The following is a 16,161-nucleotide window of genomic DNA, read 5'->3' on the forward strand; positions in this document are numbered from 1 at the left end:
CTGTGATCAGCTGGGTGGGTCACAACTCCTGTGGTCAGCTGGGTGGGTCACAACTCCTGTGATCAGCTGGGTGGGTCACAACTCCTGTGGTCAGCTGGGTGGGTCACAACTCCTGTGGTCAGCTGGGTGGGTCACAACTCCTGTGATCAGCTGGGTGGGTCACAACTCCTGTGGTCAGCTGGGTGGGTCACAACTCCTGTGGTCAGCTGGGTGGGTCACAGCTCCTGTGGTCAGCTGGGTGGGTCACAACTCCTGTGGTCAGCTGGGTGGGTCACAACTCCTGTGGTCAGCTGGGTGGGTCACAACTCCTGTGATCAGCTGGGTGGGTCACAACTCCTGTGGTCAGCTGGGTGGGTCACAACTCCTGTGGTCAGCTGGGTGGGTCACAACTCCTGTGGTCAGCTGGGTGGGTCACAGCTCCTGTGGTCAGCTGGGTGGGTCACAACTTCTGTGGTCAGCTGGGTGGGTCACAACTCCTGTGGTCAGCTGGGTGGGTCACAACTCCTGTGGTCAGCTGGGTGGGTCACAACTCCTGTGGTCAGCTGGGTGGGTCACAGCTCCTGTGGTCAGCTGGGTGGGTCACAACTTCTGTGGTCAGCTGGGTGGGTCACAGTTCCTGTGGTCAGCTGGGTGGGTCACAACTCTGGTTAGGGGCCTTGGCTTGTTGTTTGCAATGATGCGACCGTAGCTCCAGCATAAACGGCAATAGCTCACTCGTAAAGGTTTCTAATCTGTATACCTCTTTCACAATCAAATTCATTAGTGGTAGACATTCTTGTGTGGATTTGGTAGGTCCAGAGTGTGTGTGTGTGTGTGTCTGTGTGTGTGTGGTTACCATTTGTGTGTTACTGGGAGAAAGTTCTACACTCATGCTCCACTATCTTATCTTTGTATTTGTGTACCATATCTTTACTCTTGTGTACACACACACACACACACACACACACACACACACACACACACACACACACACGCGCGCGCGCGCGTGCACACACACACACACACACACACACACACACACACACACACACACACACACACACACACCTACACACACACACACACACACACACACACACACACACACACACACACACACACACACACACCGATTCTACCAACTTCACACAAGAGAATCTACCGCTAATGTATTTGATTACGTATCCTTAGAAAAGTTAACCTTTTACTTATCGGTAATGGTTACCTCAGTCACTGGCATGGGGGGTATAGTGATGGAGTATAATGATGAAGGCCTTTCACACCAGGGAATACCTGGTTTAAAAAGCGATATATACATAAGTGTACGTATATAAGTAGGAGAGATGGCCAGAGAGCGTTATTCGATTACGTGTTAATTGATAGGAGCACGAAAGAGAGTGTTTTGGATGTTAATGTGCAGAGAGGTGCAACTGGAGGGATGTCTGATCATCATCTTCTTGAGGCGAAGGTGAAGATTTGAATGGGTTTTCAGAAATTGATTGGGGAAGAGCAGTGTGGTTTCAGAAGTGGTAGAGGATGTGTGGATCAGGCGTTTCCTTTGAAGAATGTATGCGAGAAATACTTAGAAAAGCAAATGGATTTATATGTAGCATTTATGGACATGGAGAAAGCATATGATAGAGTTGATAGAGATGCTCTGCGGAAGGTATCAAGAATAGTTGGTGTGGGAGGCAACTTCGTTGAAGCAGTGAAAAGTGTTTATCGAGGATGTAAGGCATGTGTACGTGTAGGAAGAGACAAAAGTGATTGGTTCTCAGTGAATGTAGGTTTGCGGCAGTGATGTGAGATGACTCCATGGTTGTTCAATCTGTTTATGGATGGGGTTGTTAGGGAGGTGAATGCAAGAGTTTTGTAAAGAGGGGCAGGTATGCAGTCTGTTGTATATGAGAGAGCTTGGGAAGTGAGTCAGTTGTTGTTCGCTGATGATACAGCGCTGGTGGTGGATTCATGTGAGAAACTGCAGAAGCTGGTGACTGAGTTTGGTAAAGTGTGTGAAAGAAGAAAGTTGAGATTAAATGTGAATGAGAGTAAGGTTATTAGGTACAGTAGGGTTGAGGGTCAAGTAAATTGAGAGGTAAGTTTGAATGGAGAAAAACTGGAGGAAGTGAAGTGTTTTAGATATCTGGGAGTGGATTTGGCAGCGGAGGGAATCATGGAAGCGGAAGTGAATGTTAGGGTGGGGGAGGGGGCGAAAATTCTGGGAGCCTTGAAGAATATTCGGAAGTCGAGAACATTATCTCGGAAAGCAAAAATGGGTATGTTTAAAGGAATAGTGGTTCCAACGATGTTGTATGGTTGCGAGGCGTCGGATATTGATAGTTGTGCGCAGGAGGGTGGATGTGCTGGAAATGAGATGATTGAGGATAATATGTGGTGTGAGGTGGTTTGATCGAGTAAGTAATAGTAGGGTAAGAGAGGTGTGTGGTAATAAAAAGAGTTTGGTTGAGAGAGCAGAAGAGGGTGTTTTGAAATGGTTTGGTCACATGGAGAGAATGATTGAGGAACGATTGACAAAAAGTATTTATGTGTCAGAGGTGGAGGGAACGAGGAGAAGTGGGAGGGCAAATTGGAGGTGGAAAGATGGAGTGAAAACGATTTTGAGTGATCGGGGTTTGAACATGCAGGAGGGTGAAAGGCGTGCAAGGAATAGAGTGAATTGGAACGATGTGGTATACCGGGGTCGAGGTGCTGTCAATGGATTGAACCAGGGCATGTGAAGCGTCCGGGGTAAAGCATTCAAAAGTTCTGTGGGACCCGAATATGGAAAGGGAGATGTGGTTTCGGTGCATTGTTACATGACAGCTAAAGACTGAGTGTGAACGAATGGGGCCTTTGTTGTCTTTGCCTAGCGCTACCTCGCACACATATGGGGGGAGGGGGTTGTTATTTCAGGTGTAGCGAGGTGGTGATGGGAATGAATAAATGCAGACAGTATGAATTATGTACATGTGTATATATGTATATATCTGTGTGTGTATATATATGTATACGTTGAAATGTATAGGTATGTATATTTGCGTGTGTGGACGTGTATGTATATACATGTGTATGTGGGTAGGTTGGGCCACTCTTTCGTCTGTTTCATTGCGCTACTTCGCTAACGCGGGAGACAGCAACAAAGCAAAATAAATAAAAGAATGAATAAATAAACAAATGCATATATATATATATATATATATATATATATATATATATATATATATATATATATATATATATATATATATATATATATATATATATATATATATATATATATGTATATATATATATATATATATATATATATATATTTATATGTATATATATCTTTTCTTTCTTTCATACTATTCGCCATTTCCCGCGTTAGCGAGGTAACGTTAAGAACAGAGGACTTGGCCTTTGAGGGAATATCCTTATCTGGACCCCTTCCGTTCCTTCTTTTGGAAATAAAAAAAAGAGAGAGGATACTTCCCACGCATTCCTTACGTGTCGCAGAAGGCGACTAAAGGGGACGTCAGCGCCAAAAACCCTTTCTTCCTTGTATTTTCACTTTCTAAAAGGGGAAAGAGATGAAGGAGTCACGCGAGGAGTGCTCTTCCTCCTCGAAGGCTCAGATTGGGGTGTTTAAATGTGTGTGGATGTAACCAAGATGAGGAAAAAGGAGAGATAGGTAGTATGTTTGAGGAAAGGAACCTGGATGTTTTGGCTCTAAGTGAAACGAAGCTCAAGGGTATAGGAGGGTGAAAGGCGTGCAAGGAATAGAGTGAATTGGAACGATGTGGAATACCGGGGTCGACGTGCTGTCAATGGATTGAACCAGGGCATGTGAAGCGTCTGGGGTAAAACATTCGAAAGTTCTGTGGGACCCGAATATGGAAAGGGAGCTGTGGTTTCGTTGCATTATTACATGACAGCTAGAGACTGAGTGTGAACGAATGTGGCCTTTGTTGTCTTTTCCTAGCGCTACCTCGCACACATATGGGGGAAGGGGGTTGTTATTTCATGTGTGGTGAGGTGGCGATGGGAATGAATAGATGTAGACAGTATGAATTATGCACATGTGTATATATGTATATATCTGTGTGTGTATATATACGTATACGTTGAAATGTATAAGTATGTATATTTGCGTGTGTGAACGTGTATGTATATACATGTGTATGTGGGTGGGTTGGGCCACTCTTTCGTCTGTTTCCTTGCGCTACTTCGCTAACGCGGGAGAAAGCAACAAAGCAAAACATATAAAGGAATGAATAAATAAATAGATGCATATATATATATATATATATATATATATATATATATATATATATATATATATATATATATGTTTAATTTGTTTATGGATGGGGTTGTTAGGGAGGTGAATGCAAGAGTTTTGGAAAGAGGGGCAAGTATGAAGTCTGTTGGGGATGAGAGAGCTTGGGAAGTGAGTCAGTTGTTGTTCGCTGATGATACAGCGCTGGTGGCTGATTCATGTGAGAAACTGCAGAAGCTGGTGACTGAGTTTGGTAAAGTGTGTGAAAGAAGAAAGTTAAGAGTAAATGTGAATAAGAGCAAGGTTATTAGGTACAGTAGGGTTGAGGGTCAAGTCAATTGGGAGGTGAGGTAAGTTTGAATGGAGAAAAACTGAAGGAAGTAAAGTGTTTTAGATATCTGGGAGTGGATCTGGCAGCGGATGGAACCATGGAAGCGGAAGTAGATCATGGGGTGGGGAAGGGGGCGAAAATTCTGGGAGCCTTCAAGAATGTGTGGAAGTCGAGAACATTATCTCGGAAAGCAAAAATGGGTATGTTTGAAGGAATAGTGGTTCCAACAATGTTGTATGGTTGCGAGGCGTAGGCTATGGATAGAGTTGTGCGCAGGAGGATGGATGTGCTGGAAATGAGATGTTTGAGGACAATGTGTGGTGTGAGGTGGTTTGATCGAGTAAGTAACGTAAGGGTAAGAGAGATGTGTGGAAATAAAAGGAGCGTGGTTGAGAGAGCAGAAGAGGGTGTTTTGAAATGGTTTGGGCACATGGAGAGAATGAGTGAGGAAAGATTGACCAAGAGGATATATGTGTCGGAGGTGGAGGGAACGAGGAGAAGTGGGAGACCAAATTGGAGGTGGAAAGATGGAGTGAAAAAGATTTTGTGTGATCGGGGCCTGAACATGCAGGAGGGTGAAAGGAGGGCAAGAAATAGATTGAATTGGATCGATGTGGTATACCGAGGTTGACGTGCTGTCAGTGGATTGAATCAGGGCATATGAAGCGTCTGGGGTAAACCATGGAAAGCTGTGTAGGTATGTATATTTGCGTGTGTGGACGTATGTATATACATGTGTATGGGAGTGGGTTGGGCCATTTCTTTCGACTGTTTCCTTGCGCTACCTCGCAAACGCGGGAGACAGCGACAAAGCAGAAAAGGAAAAAAATATATATATGTATAACTTTTCTTTCTTTCATACTATTCGCCATTTCCCGCGTTAGCGAGGTAGCATTAAGAACAGAGGACTTTGCCTTTGAGGGAATATCCTCATCTGGACCCCTTCTGATCCTTCTTTTGAAAAAAGAAAAAAAAAAAGAGAAAGAATACTACCTACGCATTCCTTGCTGAAGGCGACTAAAGGGGACGGCAGCGGGGCCAGAAACCCATACGTCCATGTATTTTCACTTTCTAAAAGGGGAAACAGAAGAAGGAGTCACGCGAGGAGTTCTCATCCTCATCGAAGGCTCAGATTGGGGTGTCTGAATGTTTGTGGATGTAACAAAGATGAGAAAAAAGGAGAGATAGGTAGTATGTTTGAGGAAAGGAACCTGGATGTTTTGGCTCTGAGTGAAACGAAGCTCAAGGGTAAAGGGGAAGAGTGGTTTGGGAATGTCTTGGGAGTAAAGTCAGGGGTTAGTGAGAGGACAAGAGCAAGGGAAGGATTAGCACTACTCCTGAAACAGGAGTGGTGGGAGTCTGTGATAGAATGTAAATAAGTAAACTCTAGATTGATATGGGTAAAACTGAAAGTTGATGGAGAGAGATGGGTAATTATTGGTGCATATGCACCTGGGCATGAGAAGAAAGATCATGAGAGGCAAGTGTTTTTGAAGCAGCTGAATGAGTGTGTTAGTTGTTTTGATGCACGAGACCGGGTTATAGTGATGGTAGATTTGAATGCAAAGGTGAGTAATGTGGCGGTTGAGGGAATAATTGGTATACATGGGGTGATCAGTGTTGTGAATGGAATTGGTGAAGAGCTTGTAGATTTATGTGCTGAAAAAGGACTGGTGATTGGGAATACCTGGTTTAAAAAGCGAGATATACATAAGTATACGTATGTAAGTAGGAGAGATGGCCAGAGAGCGTTTTTCGATTACGTGTTAATTGATAGGCGAACGACAGAGAGACTTTTGGATGTTAATGTGCTGAGAGGTGCAACTGGAGGGATGTCTGATCAATATCATGGAGAGGCGAAGGTGTTGATTTGTAGAGGTTTTCAGAAAGAAGAGAGAATCTTGGGGTGAAGAGAGTGGTGAGAGTAAGTGAGCTTGGGAAGAAGACTTGTGTGAGGAGGTACCAGGAGAGACTGAGTACAGAATGGAAAAAGGTGAGAACAAAGGAGGTAAGGGGAGTGGGGGAGGAATGGGATGTATTTAGGGAAGCAGTGATGGCTTACGCAAAAGATGCTTGTGGCATGAGAAGCGTGGGAGGTGGGTTGATTAGAAAGGGTAGTGAGTGGTGGGATGAAGAAGTAAGATTTTTAGTGAAAGAGAAGAGAGAGGCATTTGGACTATTTTTGTAGGGGAATGATGCAAATGAGTGGGAGATGTATAAAAGAAAGAGGCTGGAGGTCAAGAGAAAGGTGCAAGAGGTGAAAAAGAGGACAAATGAGAGATGGAGTGAGAAAGTATCATTAGATTTTAGGGAGAATAAAAAGATGTTTTGGAAGGAGGTAAATAAATTGCGTAAGACAAGGGAACAAATGGGAACTTCAGTAAAGGGGGCTAATGACGAGGTGATAACAAGTACTGGTGATGAAAGGATATGGATTGAGTATTTTGAAAATTTGTTGAATGTGTTTGATGATAGAGTGGCAGATATAGGGTGTTTTGGTCGAGGTGTTGTGCAAAGTGAGAGGGTTAGGAAAAATGATTTGGTAAACAGAGAAGAGGTAGTAAAACCAATGCGGAAGATGAAAGCGGGTTTGGATAGTACTGCAGTGGAATTCATTGAAAAAGGGGGTGACTGTATTGTTGAGTGGTTGGTAAGGTTATTTAATGTATGTATGATTCATGGTGAGGTGCTTGAGGATTGGCGGAATGCTTGCATATTGCCATTGTACAAAGGTAAAGGGGATAAGAATGAGTGCTCAAATTCCAGAGGTATAAGTTTGTTGAGTATTCCTGGTAAATTATATAGGAGACAACTGATTGAGAGGGTGAAAGCATGCACAGAGAATCAGATTTGGGAAGAGCAGTGTGGTTTCAGAAGTGGTAGAGGATGTGTGGATGAGGTGTTTTGCTTTGAAGAATGTATTTGAGAAATACTTAGAAAAGCAAATGGATGTGTATGTAGCATTTATGGATCTGGAGAAGGCATGTGATAGAGTTGATAGAGATGCTCTGTGGAAGGTATTAAGAATATATGGTGTGGGAGGCAAGTTGTTAGAAGCAGTGAAAAGTTTTTATCGAAGATGTAAGGCATATGTACGTGTAGCAAGAGGAAATTGATTGGTTCTCAGTAAATGTAAGTTTGCGGCAGGGGTGTGTGATGTCTCCATGGTTGTTCAATCTGTTTATGGATGGGGTTGTTAGGGAGGTGAATGCAAGAGTTTTGGAAAGAGGGGTAAGTATGCAGTCTGCTGTGGATGAGAGAGCTTGGGAAGTGAGTCAGTTGTTGTTCGCTGATGATACAGCGCTGGTATGTGATTGAAGTGAGAAACTGCAGAAGCTGGTGACTGAGTTTGGTAAAGTGTGTGAAAGAGGAAAGTTGAGAGTAAATGTGAATAAGAGCAAGGTTATTAGGTACAGTAGGGATGAGGGTCAAGTCAATTGGGAGGTAAGTTTGAATGGAGAAAAACTGGAGGAAGTGAATTGTTTTGGATATCTGGGTGTGGATTTGGCAGCGGATGGAACCATGGAAGCGGAAGTGAATCATAGGGTGGGGGAGGGGGCGAAAATTCTGTGAGCCTTGAAGAATGTGTGGAAGTCGAGAACATTATCTCGGAAAGGAGAAATGGGTATGTTTGAGGGAATAGTGGTTCCAGTAATGTTGTATGTTTGCGAAGCGTGGGCTATGGATAGAGTTGTGCGGAGGAGGGTGGATGTGCTGGAAATGAGAAGTTTGAGGACAATATGTGGTGTGAGGTGGTTTGATCGAGTAAGTAATGATAGGGTAAGAGAGATGTGTGGTAATAAAAACAGTTTGGTTGAGAGAGCAAACGATTGCGTTTTGAAATGGTTTGGTTACATGGAGAGAATGATTGAGGAAAGGTTGACGAAGAGGGTATATGTGTCAGAGGTTGAGGGAACGGGGAGAAGTTGGACGCCGAATTGGAGGTGGAAAGATGGAGTGAAAAAGATTTTGAGTGATCGGGGCCTGAACATGGAGGAGGGTTAAGGGCGTGCAAAGAATAGAGTGAATTGGAACGATGAGGTATACCGGCGTTGACGTGCTGTCAATGGATTGAACCAGGGCATGTGAAGCGTCTGGGGTAAACCATGGAATGTTTTGTGGGCCCTGGTTGTGGAAAGGGAGCTGTGGTTTCGGTGCATTATTACAGGACAGCTAGAGACTTAGTGTGAACGAATGTGGCCTTTGTTTTCTTTTCCTAGCGCTAATTCGCGCACATGAGGGGGGGGGGATTGATATATTCATGTGTGGCGGAGTGGCGAAGGGAATGAATAAAGTCATACAGTATGAGTGCTCAAATTACAGAGGTATAAGTTTGTTGAGTATTCCTGGTAAATTATATGGGAGGGTATTGATTGAGAGGGTGAAGGCATGTACAGAGCATCAGATTGGGGAAGAGCAGTGTGGTTTCAGAAGTGGTAGAGGATGTGTGGATCAGGTGTTTGCTTTGAAGAATGTATGTGAGAAATACTTAGAAAAGCAAATGGATTTGTATGTAGCATTTATGGATCTGGAAAAGGCATATGATAGAGTTGATAGAGATGCTCTGTGGAAGGTATTAAGAATATATGGTGTGGGAGGAAAGTTGTTAGAAGCAGTGAAAAGTTTTTATCGAGGATGTAAGGCATGTGTACGTGTAGGAAGAGAGGAAAGTGATTGGTTCTCAGTGAATGTAGGTTTGCGGCAGGGGTGTGTGATGTCTCCATGGTTGTTTAATTTGTTTATGGATGGGGTTGTTAGGGAGGTAAATGCAAGAGTTTTGGAAAGAGGCGCAAGTATGAAGTCTGTTGGGGATGAGAGAGCTTGGGAAGTGAGTCAGTTGTTGTTCGCTGATGATACAGCGCTGGTGGCTGATTCATTTGAGAAACTGCAGAAGCTGGTGACTGAGTTTGGTAAAGTGTGTGGAAGAAGAAAGTTAAGAGTAAATGTGAATAAGAGCAAGGTTATTAGGTACAGTAGGGTTGAGGGTCAAGTCAATTGAAAGGTGTGTTTGAATGGAGAAAAACTGGAGGAAGTGAAGTGTTTTAGATATCTGGGAGTGGATCTGGCAGCGGATGGAACCATGGAAGCGGAAGTGGATCATAGGGTGGGGGAGGGGGCGAAAATTCTGGGGGCCTTGAAGAATGTGTGGAAGTCGAGAACATTATCTCGGAAAGCAAAAATGGGTATGTTTGAAGGAATAGTGGTTCCAACAATGTTGTATGGTTGCGAGGCGTGGGCTATGGATAGAGTTGTGCGCAGGAGGATGGATGTGCTGGAAATGAGATGTTTGAGGACAATGTGTGGTGTGAGGTGGTTTGATCGAGTGAGTAACGTAAGGGTAAGAGAGATGTGTGGAAATAAAAAGAGCGTGGTTGAGAGAGCAGAAGAGGGTGTTTTGAAGTGGTTTGGGCACATGGAGAGAATGAGTGAGGAAAGATTGACCAAGAGGATATATGTGTCGGAGGTGGAGGGAACGAGGAGAAGAGGGAGACCAAATTGGAGGTGGAAAGATGGAGTGAAAAAGATTTTGTGTGATCGGGGCCTGAACATTCAGGAGGGTGAAAGGAGGGCAAGGAATAGAGTGAATTGGAGCGATGTGGTATACCGGGGTTGACGTGCTGTCAGTGGATTGAATCAAGGCATGTGAAGCGTCTGGGGTAAACCATGGAAAGCTGTGTAGGTATGTTTATTTGCGTGTGTGGACGTATGTATATACATGTGTATGGATGTGGGTTGGGCCATTTCTTTCGTCTGTTTCCTTGCGCTACCTCGCAAACGCGGGAGACAGCGACAAAGTATAATAATAAATAAAAAAGTATATATGTATATATCTCTGTGTGTATATATATGTATACGTTGAGATGTATAGGTATATATATTTGCGTGTGTGGACGTGTATGTATATACATGTGCATTTGGGTGGGCTGGGCCATTTTTTCGTCCGCTTCCTAGCGCTACCTCGCTAAAGCGGGAGACAGCGAGAAAGCAAAGTAATTAAATAAATAAATCAAAATATAAATATATATATATATATATATATATATATATATATATATATATATATATATATATATATATATATAAATATATATATATATATATATATATATATATATATATATATATATATATATATATATATATATATATATATATATATATATATATATTCTTACTTCACACCATTCGCCATTTCACGCGATAGCGAGGTAGCGTTAAGAACAGAGGACTGGGCCTTTGAGGGAATATCCTCACCTGGCCGCCTTCTCTGTTCCTTCTTTTGGAAAATTAAAAAAAAAAAAAAACGAGAGGGGAGGATTTCCAGCCACCCCGCTCCCTTCCCTTTTAGTCGCCTTTTACGACATGCAGGGAATACGTGGGAAGTATTCTTCCTCCCCTATCCCAGGGATAAATATATATATATATATATATATATATATATATATATATATATATATATATATATATATATATATATATATATATATATATCTTTCAAACTGTTCGCCATTTCCCGCATTAGCAAGGTAGCGTTAAGAACAGAGGACTGGGCCTCTGAGGGAATATCCTCACCTGGCCCCCTTCTCTGCTCCTTCTTTTGGAAAATTAAAAAAAAAAATGAGGGGAGGATTTCCAGCCCCCCACTCCCTCCCCTTTTAGTCGCCTTCTACGACACGCAGGGAATACGTGGGAAGTACTCTTTCTCCCCTATCCCTAGGGATAATATATATATATATATATATATATATATATATATATATATATATATATATATATATATATATATATATATATATATATATATATATATATATATATATATATATATATATATATATATATATATATATATGTGCGTATGTGGGCGTTTATGTATATGCATGTATATATGAGTGGATGAGCCATCCCTCGTCTGTTTTCTGGTGCTAGGTCACTGACGCGGGAAACAGCGATTATACAGCGATTATGCATATTAGTAGAAATAATACTTATGATAATGATAATGATGATGATAATAATGATAATAATAATAACGATAATAATGATAATATAATAGTAATAATGATAATAATAACGATAATAATTATAATGATAATAATAATAATAATGGTAATAATAGTAATGATAATAATAATAATAATAATAATAATAATAATAATAATAATAATAATAATAATAATAATAATAATAATAATAATGATGATGATAATAATAATAATTATATTAGTAATGAAATAAAGATAATAATAATAATAATGATGATAATACTAATAATGATAATGGTAATGTTAATAATAATAATAATAATAATAATAATAATAATAATAATAATAATATTGATAATGATAATAATAATTATAATAATGATAGTAATAATAATAGTGATAATGATAATAATTATAATGATAATTGTAATAATGACAAAAATGATGTCTGTTAGTAATAATGATGAAAATAATGGTCATGATATTAATAATCTTACTAATGATGATGCTAGTAAGAGCAATGTCATTATTACTATTTCATGTTAATAATAATAATGATAATGATAATGATAATACCAATAATAATGATAATAAAATAATGATAATAATAATGATGATAATGATAATAGAGGATAATATTATTCTGATAACATAAAGTAACCCAATTATAGCAGTAATTAAAATGATGATCATACAGTGATTGCAATGATAATCATATCGGTTTGTAGGAAAGCAATGGACCTCCCAAGAAAATAATTATAATAGAATAAAACAAATGATAATCATGAAACTCATGATTTCCGGCACTGTTTATCAGATGTCAGTAAAGATTCGACACCAGTTGTACCTAATCCTGGCACGTTAAGCTGTAGATAACCCTGCTGGGCTGAATGGAATATATTCCAACTGATTTTAGCTTTGTTGAGTCTGAAAGCGCTGGGTGGATCCCACAGGATCAAACTGTATCATATACTACCGAGCTGTAGCGTAGCCAGCCCCCACAAAGCCGAACTCACTGCAGTTCAGAAGGTTTCAGCTGTATTCGTTGCAAAAATGCTCAAGTGTATTTACAGTATATCATACAGGGATGAATTGTATAACTATGACTGTGTGAACTGTACTTGGCATGGCTGTCATTGCATGTTGTTCATTTGGCGAACGATCTGTTTGAAACAAAGGGGTTTAGTTTCCCGTAGCCTCCCGCACCTCTGACCTTTAAATATGAATCACTGGCCAACGTCCAGCCTTTCCGTGTAGGATTTATTTCTATATTTATATGATCGTTTTGTATTCTCTTTGGTATTTTAGCATAGAATGCAAAATCTTTTTTCAACTTTTCGGTGTATCCCGAACAATATTCAACGATGACCCATAATTTCCTAATATGAAAGTAATGATAAGACGTCTTGTCTTCATGTGTGTTAGATATCATTGATGCTGACTGCAGCAAATAGCCACGTTTTCTTGCGGTAAATTTTATAATGGAGAAACATCTAAGTTTTGCAAATACACTTACAATAATCATACAATCAGTGAGGGAAGTTATTAGACTCTTCACACAATCAGCTACTTCCCGAGGTAATACTTTTCTTTTCAAAACACAAAGCTATTTCAGTAAGTATAAGACATTATTCTAACTCTCGTATACTTGCAAGCGATGATATTTCAATTTCTTTTCAAGGGTAAACTACACGCTTAGGGAAAGGAGATAAAACACTTAATAGCAAAAACATCCACCAACCAAAGCATAGAATCACACACACACACACACACACACACACACATATATATATATATATATATATATATATATATATATATATATATATATATATATATATATATATATATATATATATATATATATATATATATATATATATATATTATACTATTCGCCATTTCCCGCGTTAGCGAGGTAGCGTTTAGAACAGAGGACTGGGTCTTAGAGGTAATAGCCTCACCTGACTCCCTTCTCTGTTCCCTCTTTTGGAAAACTGAAAAAAAGGAAAGGGGAGGATTTCCGGCCACCCGCTCCCTCCCCTTTTAGTCGCCTTCTACGACACGCAGGGAATACGTGGGAAGTGTTCTTTTTCCCTTATCCCCAGGGATGAATATATATATATATATATATATATATATATATATATATATATATATATATATATATATATATATATATATATATATATATATATTTTGGAAAGGATCACAATTTTGCGCGTGATCAAGAAATTCCTATGAGTCCACGGGGAAAATGAAACACGAAAAGTTCCCAAGTGCACTTTCGTGTAATAATCACAAGACACAAAAGAGAAATATAAGACAGTTGATATATATCGAAGAGACGAAGCTAGGACGCCATTTGGTAAACATAAGATTGTCCAAAAAAAAAAAAAGTTTTTTTTTTTTTTTTTTGGACAATCACATATTTACCAAATGGCGTCCTAGCTTCGTCTCCTCGATGTATATCAACCGGCTGTTATATTTCTCTCTTGACTATTGACAAATAAGATATATATGTCAAAAGTGGAGGGAACGAGGAGAAGTACGAGACAAAATTAGAGGTGAAAAGATGAAGTGAAAAAGATTTTGAGCGATCGGGGCCTGAACATGCAGGAAGATGAAAGGCGTGCATGGAATAGAATGAATTCGAACGATGTGGTATACCGGGGTCAACGTGCTGTCAATGGATTGAGCCAGGACATGTGAAGTGTCTGGAATAAACAATGGAAAGTTTTATTGGGCCTGGATGTGGAAAGGGAGCTGTGGTTTCGGTGCATTATACATGACAGCTAGAGACTGACTGTGAACGAATGTGGCTTTTAGGGTCTTCTAGCGCCACCTCGCGCGCGTGCAGGAGGAGGGTGTTGTCAGTTCATGTGTGGCGGGGAGGTGACGGGAATGAATAAAGGCAGCAAGTATGAATTATGTACATGTGTATATATGTATATGTCTGTGTTTGTTTGAAAAAAAAAAAATATATATATATATATATATATATATATATATATATATATATATATATATATATATATATATATATATATATATATATACATATATATATATATTTTATTTTTTTTATTTATTATACTTTGTCGCTGTCTCCCGCGTTTGCGAGGTAGCGCAAGGAAACAGACGAAAGAAATGGCCCAACCCCCCACCATACACATGTATATACATACGTCCACACACGCAAATATACATACCTACACAGCTTTCCATGATTTACCCCAGACGCTTCACATGCCTTGATTCAATCCACTGACAGCACGTCAACCCCGGTATACCACATCGCTCCAATTCACTCTATTCCTTGCCCTCCTTTCACCCTCCTGCATGCTCAGGCCCCGATCACACAAAATCTTTTTCACTCCATCTTTCCACCTCCAATTCGGTCTCCCTCTTCTCCTCGTTCCCTCCACCTCCGACACATATATCCTCTTGGTCAATCTTTCCTCACTCATTCTCTCCATGTGCCCAAACCACTTCAAAACACCCTCTTCTGCTCTCTCAACCACGCTCTTTTTATTTCCACACATCTCTCTTACCCTTACGTTACTCACTCGATCAAACCACCTCACACCACACATTGTCCTCAAACATCTCATTTCCAGCACATCCATCCTCCTGCGCACAACTCTATCCATAACCCACGCCTCGCAACCATACAACATTGTTGGAACCACTATTCCTTCAAACATACCCATTTTTGCTTTCCGAGATAATGTTCTCGACTTCCACACATTCTTCAAGGCCCCCAGAATTTTCGCCCCCTCCCCCACCCTATGATCCACTTCCGCTTCCATGGTTCCATCCGCTGCCAGATCCACTCCCAGATATCTAAAACACTTCACTTCCTCCAGTTTTTCTCCATTCAAACTCACCTCCCAATTGACTTGACCCTCAACCCTACTGTACCTAATAACCTTGCACTTATTCACATTTACTCTTAACTTTCTTCTTCCACACACTTTACCAAACTCAGTCACCAGCTTCTGCAGTTTCTCACATGAATCAGCCACCAGCGCTGTATCATCAGCGAACAACAACAACATATATACATATATATATATTTTTTACTTTGCTTTGTCGCTGACTCCCGCGTTAGCGAGGTAGCGCAAGGAAACAGACGAAAGAATGGCCCAACCCGCCCATATACACATGTATATACATACACGTGAACACACGCAAATATACATACCTATACATCTCAATGTACACATACATATACACACACAGACATATACATACATACACATGTACATAATTCATACTGTCTGCCTTTATTTGTTCCCATCGCCATCTCGCCACACATGGAATAAAAACCCCCTCCCCCTCATGTGTGCGAGGTAGCGCTAGGAAAAGACACCAAAGGCCACATTCGTTCACACTCAGTCTCTAGCTGTCATGTGATTATGCACCGAAACCACAGCTCCCTTTCCACATCAAGGCCCCAAACAACTTTCCATGGTTTACCCCAGACGCTTCACATGCCCTGGTTCAATCCATTGACAGCACGTCGACCCCGGTATACCATATCATTCCACTTCACTCTATTCCTTGCACGCCTTTCACCCTCCTGCATGTTCAGGCCTCGA

The sequence above is a fragment of the Panulirus ornatus genome, chromosome 1, assembly GCF_036320965.1.
Source record: "Panulirus ornatus isolate Po-2019 chromosome 1, ASM3632096v1, whole genome shotgun sequence".
Classification (NCBI taxonomy): domain Eukaryota; kingdom Metazoa; phylum Arthropoda; class Malacostraca; order Decapoda; family Palinuridae; genus Panulirus; species Panulirus ornatus.